Source organism: Rana temporaria, chromosome 9 (assembly GCF_905171775.1).
Source record: "Rana temporaria chromosome 9, aRanTem1.1, whole genome shotgun sequence".
Taxonomy (NCBI): Eukaryota; Metazoa; Chordata; class Amphibia; order Anura; family Ranidae; genus Rana; species Rana temporaria.
The window spans coordinates 88,408,516-88,417,723 of NC_053497.1; positions in this window are offsets into that span (position 1 = coordinate 88,408,516).

Here is a 9,208-nt window from a genome sequence, read left to right on the forward strand (position 1 = left end):
TCTGAGGGGAAGATCTGAAAATCATTCAAACATGTGCAAGCTACAATGTTGGTTTTTATTTTCCTTCCATTTCCCCTTCAAATCTACGGTGACTGCATTTGAAAGTGCACTTGTAGTGCAAAGTCGATTTGCCTTTTTCGCAAATAATCCCCATAGTTCAAACCAAAATGAAGGTGCAAGGAAATGTGCTGCTTAAGTTGGTCTAGCACCTGACATAGGCCTAGACGTATTTAAGAAGACACTGCAAAGTGAAAACATTATGTGCATTACAGTGACCCATGGTAACCAGAAAGAAATTAAAGGTATAACAGTGCTAGAAGGATTTTAATCGACTGCAATGGCATTACACTTGCTCGTTTTATTTGTTTTGTTTTTGTTCTTGCTTGCCAGCACCCAACAAAGTGAATTTAAAGTGATTGTACCCTTTACTCAAAAGATGTTTTACCGTACTGCATATAATGCATTAAGGTAATACAAAACTTTCAGCCTTTAGAACCACTTTAACTGTAACTTTGAAATTCACAGATTTTAGATGGCATAGACATTTGTCATGGGCATGGGGCATCTCTTAACACTGCCAACAGAAGCAGATTTTAGCTTCTTAAATGAGCATGACATCAGCATATATGGGTGTTTGGACCAAAGAGCCAAATCGGTTGAATCAATAGGTATTGAATACTTTAATAAAAATGTTTGGGGACTGCACAGGATTTCTTTATCTTGCAGCAACAAGCCATATATTACTGTTTTTATCCTACAAAGCACAAAGGGCTTCACGCTTAAAAATATCTAGGGATAGACTGGCATTTTTTTGTTTGTTTATTGCCAATAGCAGACAACATCTATTCCTTTATTGCATTAAAAGCATAAAAGAATAGAATTGATTGGTTGTAGGGACAATGGGAACTATTCTTCTTGCAGATATTTTTTTACATAAAGCCCAATAATTTAAAACTAGTTGCTGCAGGATGCAACATATCTATTTATTACCATGTTATTGAATATCCTTTTGTATTTGGCAAAAGTGGTGTTTTTATAAAAATAAAATAAAAAATGTGTACTGGTTTACTGGTTTTACTGGTTAAAATAAAACAGAATTTCACCTCTGTACTAATAGATCTTTGTATGGATTTCTTAGACATAACAATTTTCAGACCCTAACCTATGCACCTTTGTAATGTTTCTGCCCTCACTGCTACCTAATGGGACGTTTCATATTATATAACACTATTCAGCAGAAAATGTTCTCCTTTTTATAGTTTTTTTTTTATATGAGCCTTTTTTTCTCATTGCCATGTAAATTTTGAATATGTGTGTAAACTCATTTACAAAAAAATAAATAAAATTTGCTTTAAGATGTTTCTTGTTTTATGTTCTGTTGCATTAGGCAATGCAAGTTAATTAGCACTATTTTATCTTTTGGTTCCATCGGAATCAACCAGCTTTTCTTCATTTTTTTTTTTTGTACCAGAAGTACAATGTGCCTCTTTTGATGCTCAAATAGAATCTATAACCATCCAGATAAGAAAGAAATGTGCGTTTGCATGTATACATTTGAGCTATTAAACTCTGTGAACAGAGATCAAGGGGGTACAGAGCACCTGTAAACAGTAACCAAGAGCTCCCCTTGCTAAATGACAAAATTGCTAAATATCATTCTGTAAATAGTAATTTATTGTATTTTATGCTCCTTGCTATTATGACTTAACAAAGAAAGTATGTATGTACAGAACTACTATATATTCCCTTAATGCAGTAGACAACACAATTTGTAAATTTGGAAGGCAAGGGGAAATGTGTGCTTGGCCCCTAGAAACCATTACGTACATACTTAACATAGCCAAAGTAAAAACATTCATAACTGTAACCATGATCCACCTTGCACAGCCTTTGTGTTGTCTACCTGCCACCATGGATTGCCTGTTAGAGATTAAAATGTATTTAAATGACCATTGATCAGGGTGGTGCAGTAGTAAAAAAAAAACCTCTTTACATTTCCTAAGGTTTTTTTTTGTTTAAAATCTGTCTAGGAATGGCATGCAAGCCACATCAAAATTACAAACATTTCAAGCTTTCAAGTCAATTTGGGATTTCAGGATTCATAGCATAATTTTAGGTGACCCAGAGGCCAAGTGTCCTAATAAATATTCATGAAACTCCTTTCCCATATGCCAAACACTTACATTATGATAGGAACTCTGCAGACAGACAGTTGCTGGAAGAAAGTGATATAAATATGTTACTACAGCTGTTCAGTGATTCACAAATGTTCTGCAACAAATGCAAGGCTATTTAAAATAAATAACATTACTTCTTGGCGATATCAATGTGACTTTTGTTGGTGAAGAAAGCAGAGCATGTTGGTTAATATGTTAGACTAGACATGCACATTTGCAATCCAGTTTTCATATGTTTTGTTTGGTGTTTTTCACACACAAGGCTCAATACCATTAAAAATAATTATTTTAAGACATATGACAGTGGTTTTTACCTCCAAGTGGTTCTTGTTTTATGAACATACCAGTTGTTATGGAGAATAACACTTGCTATAGCTCAGTAAATGAAAGTGTTAATAAACCCACAACAGTAAAATCTACAGTAATGCCGCGTACACACGATCGGTTCGTCTGATGAAAACGATCTGATGGACTGTTTTCATCAGACGAACCGATCGTATGTGGGCCCCATCGTTGTTTTTTTTTTCCATCGGTGAAAAAACGAGGAACTTGTTTTAAAATTATCTGATGGTCAAAAAAACGATAGAAAAAAACGATCGTCAGTGGGCACGTCCATCGGTTAAAAATCCATGCATGCTCAGAATCAAGTCGACGCATGCTTGGAAGCATTGAACTTAATTTTTCTCAGCACATCGTTGTGTTTTACATCACCGCGTTCTGACACGATCGGTTTTTTAACTGATGGTGTGTAGCCAAGACTGATGAAAGTCAGCTTCATTGGATATCTGATGAAAAAATCCATCAGACCATTATCATCGTGTGTACAGGGCTTTACAGTTATACTCAATGTGGAACCCAATAGGTTAATTCACTGCATTGTGTAAAAAGGCTGTTTGATCTTGTCTTCTCTGACCCTCTCCTTCTTCCACTGCCCCCAATCCTTCTCCTGATAAGACAGAGCCTTTGGAGTCACTCTGCACATGCTCAGTTTGATGTGTATTGCTAGAGCGTTTTTTTTTTCCTTGGGTGAGTGGGTGCACATGCACCCACTCACCCAAGGAAAAAAAAAACGATCATCACACAAGGCCAATCAGCACTATCCAGACAGGGTCGGGGGTCCTGCAGCCTCATAGGACAGTTAGAGTAGAATGAAAACTCCTCCTACAAGTTTTAACCAGAGACTGATAGAAGTCATAAGACTGCTATATACTGCTGATAAGAAAAGGTATTTAGCTGTTTATACTTACAAAAATAGTTGCGTTCCCATGTTCTGTGTACTGTGCGAGACCAGATACAGTATCTCACAAAAGTGAGTACACCCCTCACTTTTTTGTAAATATTTTATTATATCTTTTCATGTGACAACACTGAAGAAATTACACTTTGCTTTAATGTAAAGTAGTGAGTGTACAGCTTGTATAACAGTGTAAATTTGCTGCCCCCTCAAAATAACTCAACACACAGCCATTAATGTCCAAACCACTGGCAACAAAAGTGAGTACACCCCTAAGTGAAAGTGTCCAAATTGTGCCCAAAGTGTCAATATTTTGTATGACCACCATTATTTTCCATCACTGCATTAACCCATGGAGTTCACCATATTCGAGTTAATACTTCAAACTAAAAACGCCTTGTCCACAAAGGGAATCCCCCACATCAGAGATATGGATACCCATTGGCCTATGAATTATCGATGAAACAATTAATGTCAACATCGATAGTTAAGCCAAAAGGGGTATAACTCTTGAGCTTATGTACCCATGACATTTCAAGTTGTGATATACCCCTGACAAGATCACTCCCCCTTCAGTGGGAGGTGAACTTGTCAATACCAAGAAAGATGGTGTTAGTTGGATCTTTTTGTGGACAGCTAGATAGTGTTTAGATACTGAGTGCTTAGTATATCCTCTCCTAATATTGTTCATGTGTTCATTAAGGTGCACCTGCAGTGGACACTTTGTCCTGCCTACATATTGCAGGCCACAAGGGCACTGCAACATGTACACGACCCCTACCGTGGAGCAGGTAATGAACGGCTCAATAGTGTAACTCTTAGGCCTCGTACAGACGGACGGACTGTCCGCTCGGAGATTTCTGTCTGATGGTTGTACACACCATCAGACAGAAATCCGCGGTGATGTGGCCGCGACGATGACGCGGCGACTTGCGCGGCCCTGGAAGTTCAATGCTTCCACGCATGCGTCGAATCACTTTGATGCATGCGAGGGATGGCGGCCGATCGGACATGTACGGTGAGTCTGTACAGACGACCGAACATGTCCGAGGGACAGGCTTCCAGCAGACATGTTTCTTAGCATGCTAAGAAACATTTGTCCGCCGGAAAACGGTCGGCTGGACAAATGTCCGCTGGAAACCTGTCCGGTCGGCCGTACACACGACAGAACATGTCTGCTGAAACTGGTCCGCGGACCAGTTTTTAGCAGACATGTTCGGTCGTGTGTACGGGGCCTTAGATGTACATCTGGATGTGAAACTCGTAGTTCTTCTGGCAGTGCATCCATTTAAGGAGCAAACCTGGCATCTCCTGCACTGATAGTAGCCAGTTAGGCCCGAGAGAAACATAGAATTTATAGCCGGGGGGTTAAGAATGTTAGGGGCTAGCTTGTCCCTAAAGAGGGAACCCCTCTGAAGACCACTTGAGGCTTCTCTGGGAGAATGCCAGACAAGAATCCTGTCATTTCTTAGAATATGTCAGTGTTTATTATTATCTTTTTAACACTGGCATGTTGACATGAATACCCTGTAACGAAGGGGCTCTTAAAAGCATTATCTCCACCTCTACCTGTCTAGTCCTCCAACAGACCTGTCCTATCAGTTTTATTAACCAAGTCCTAGGTGTTAGACAAAGAGTTAATGGAGTAACACTTATCAATAAATCTCTGCGTGAGGATCTGAGCCTGCTCTAAAAAAGTTGCCTGGTTAGTGCAGTTCCACTTTAGTCTCAAATATTGACTTTTTGGTACCGATTTCAAACATGAGGCATGGTGACAACTGTTACTTGGTATAAATGAGTTGCGGTCAGTGTCTTTGAAGTAAGTGGAAGTAATAAATTCTTCATTCTCCACAGAGATACTTAAATCAAGAAAGTTTATAATTTCTTGACTGGCCTCACAACTCAGATGAATGCCCCTATCATTGTCATTAAGGAAATCCATGAATTGCCCAAGTTCTCCCTCACTGCCATTCCAAAGGAGGAGGATGTTGTCTATGTACCGCCCCCAAAAGATCACCTGGGGTCTGGTTTGAACACAGACGACATCCTCCTCCCACTTGGCCATGAACAGGTTCGCCAAACGAGGGGCGTATTTGGCCCCCATGGCGACGCCCCCGTCATGCCTATAAAAGCAACCGTCAAACCAGAAGAAGTTATGGGTTGCCGCAAATTCAAGAAATTCCATAATGTAATCCATCTGACTGGACGGAAGACTAGAGTCCCTCCTTAAACATATTAAACAGCCTCAAAACCCAACTGATGTGATATGACTGTGTATAGAGAGGTGACATCAGCTGTCACCATCCATAAATCAGCTGAAGGTTTAATGGAAGACAGGCAATTAATGACATGGCGGGTGTCCTTGATGTAGGAGGGTATCTGACGTACCAAATGCTGCAAAAAGTAATCAATATACTTGCCCACCCGGGAAGTAATGGAGTCTATTCCACTTACTATGGGTCGTCCCGGGGGGCAAGTCAGACTTTTGTGCACCTTCGGCAAATAATAAATAATTGGAATCCTAGGGGATTTTGGGATCAAGAAGGATCTCTTTCTTATTCAGAATGTTAAGATCAAAGCCCCTTTTAACAATTCTCTCCAAGGTTTTCTTATATTTATCACCTGGATTCAATGTCAAAGGGGTATAAGTGGCTGTATCAGAAAGAATCCGATGCATTTCTTTCATATAATCGTCGTTATTAAGGACCACTATTCTGCCCCCTTTATCAGCGGGGCGGATTACTAAATGCTTATTGGAGCATAACGATTCAATGCCCACTTCTATATCACTTTTACTTTTTTTCCATTTGATTTGCAACTCATCTAAATCTTTAAGGGCTAGATCCCTAAAAACCCGAAGGGAAGGTGGGAGAGGGTTAAAAACCCTAATTGAAACCTTTAAATAGGTGCTGCCTCCTACAGTTATATAGACAATGGAATTGCATCCATATATATATATATATATAGACTTTGCTGTTTCATTAGGTGCCTGTTTTTGGTTATGCTGTCACCCTGTGGTCATTAAGTATAGAAAAGGTGCTACAGAAAGGTAGAGCAGCATAAAGTACCTATGTCCTATAAATTCAAATCTAACATAGAGAATTGAATAGAGGCAATGATGACTTTCATGTATGGTATGAACTATATCTGTAAAAAGTTTACCCATATAGGGGGAAAGGGCAAAGGAAGGGGTACATATGTCCAAATTTGGGACAATCAGACAATTCTAATAAGATGTAAATTCTTCTGACATGGATTGGAAATTGGCTGGGTATCAGACCAGTCATAGGAACCTCAATTCACATAATTCCAATCTCACTACATGTTTCATCGTATGCCCACTTCTTCAGGAGCTTGATTCAAGAGGAATATTTGATATATGAAACAAATACAAAAAGGCAATAGTATATGGAAAACAATCTATATTAGAGACAATATAAAGACATGTAGGTGCACCATAAAGCAAGTGCACATGTATGTAAACCACCAAAAGGCAGGATACACCAAAAAATATATAGAATGTGATAAATCAAAACCATATGCCAAGACGCCAAAAGGGGCAAGGTAAAGCTGTACCTACCAGAGGACCCACATCGATAACCCAGGTCATCGCAATGCCAAAAATGGCAATCTCCTGGGCGAGTGTAGGGAATCAGGGGGAGGTATGTATGGGTAAATACTACTAAGCAATGAACAGAATTTTTTTAACAAAAAGGACTCACTGGAGGTCTATAACAAAAGGTGTGCATAAAGCATATGGCCCTTAAAATATATACAGTAGCATTTAAATAGAGCCAAACACACCTGAGATTAATTTCGCAAACTGGAAAGGATGGTACATAGGCGGTGGAATAGACAGGAGAAACCTCACAGAAAGCTGATTCGTTCACATAAGCCTACAGGTATTTGGATATAAATGGTAAAATGAGGGCCTAGATAGCAATGTATACTCAAATATATATTTGACTAATTCATAGAAACTTACCTAGCACTGACTGTTTAAACACTCAGACAATTGCATCTAAGAGGAATCCCAATCCACTGAGATGGCCAAAGCCTTGCTGAGCCAGATAACGCCCGATCTTGCAAAGATTAATTAACTGGCAAGCCACACAGAAAACCTAATCAGCTGAAATACCCAGAAAGAAAGAGGCTCATAAATCCATAGTGAAGCTTAAAAAAAATCAGGCAGTCCAACATCTAGAGAGGAGAGGAAAACAATGAAGCTCTAAATGTAACACAGATCAAGACATGCCTCTGAACAAAGCCAGGAATCAAGTGGGTAACACTGACCCAGTAACTGTCTAAACCAAATGCCACCGCTGACCGTCCAAAAGATTGGGAGGTAATTACCTCCCAATATATAGCCACCTGAGTTCTGTCCAGCCTCTGCGTCATCATTGTACATCTGTAGTTGGTAGATGATGCCACCAGACCCCATCTCGGGCTGCTCATGCATTAGAAGGGCGCTTAAAGGGATGCCGCCCACCCACCTTGGCACAACCAATGCTTCCACCATCTGGAGGATGGGGAAGGAATGACAGCCAGGCCAGTGTTCAGGGAGGAAGATCGCACACTCGCCCCAAAGGAGAAATTTTGTCGTCATGGAGAAGGGTCAGCAGGGACCACAGCAACCACATCCAGGCATAACATGGTAAAGGGAGGGGAACCGATTCACGATCATCAAACCCAAAAATTAAAACAAAATGGGAGTATTATATACAACATACATATCTTATATTTTTATAGAAAGTATATACAAATAAGGAAGAAAGTTTATATACAAATTGCTAGAATAGGCAAACATTGACATCTGTAACGGTCAACTAAAATTCACTGAAAACCTCAAAAAGGGGCAGATATCCAGTCCCACAGTTAAAAAATGGGGAAAGGTAGACTCCAGTATTGTCCCAACCAGCAGACCATGCTAGATGCTAGATCCGGCCATGCCGGATCGTTTTACCTATATAGAAAGCATGGCACTTGCATGTCATTATATAAATCACACCCTGAATTCTACAGCATGATGCCGCAATTAATGCAATTGACCATTAGGTAAGCGAATACCCCTACATTCGATAACCCTGGGGCAGCTGTAGCAATGGCCACAACGGTAGGTACCCCTGGGAAAGGAGGGGGGTTTTGCACATCCTGGTAGTAACTGGATGTTATTGTATCACGTAAAGAGGTGGCCGAGCCTAAAAACTAGTTCAGGGGTCAAATGTACATCTTTTTTTTTTAAATCTCTTTATTTGTTTTCCAATATACAATATACATTCACAGTTTCATCATCTGCTCTTGCAGGAGCTTCCATAAATTTCATTAATAATTTTCATAATAAAAACAGATACAAAACATATATTTATTTTTCCCTTTACCCCCTTATTCTATTGGTGTGGTTTGCCCCCTCTATGTATCCTCTCTGTCCTTAGGCCGTTATAGGATTCCCTATCCAACTTGCCCATACGCTTTCATATTTTCCCTCATATCCTCTATTACAGTATGTCTCTCTATATAGAGGTATGTTACTGTTTACTACATTTTTCCAATGAACCAGTGAGGGGACCTCCGCCTTCTTCCAGTTTAACACTATCGTCTTCCTTGCATAAAAAAGCAGTAAGCCCACCTGTGTTCTTTTTGCTATAGAGACAATGGGCCGGATTCAGATAGGAGATACGACAGCGTATCTCCTGATACGCCGTCGTATCTCTGAGTGCGGGCCGTCGTACCTATGCGCCTGATTCAGAGAATCAGTTACGCATAGATTTCCCTAAGATCCGACTGGCGTAAGTGTCTT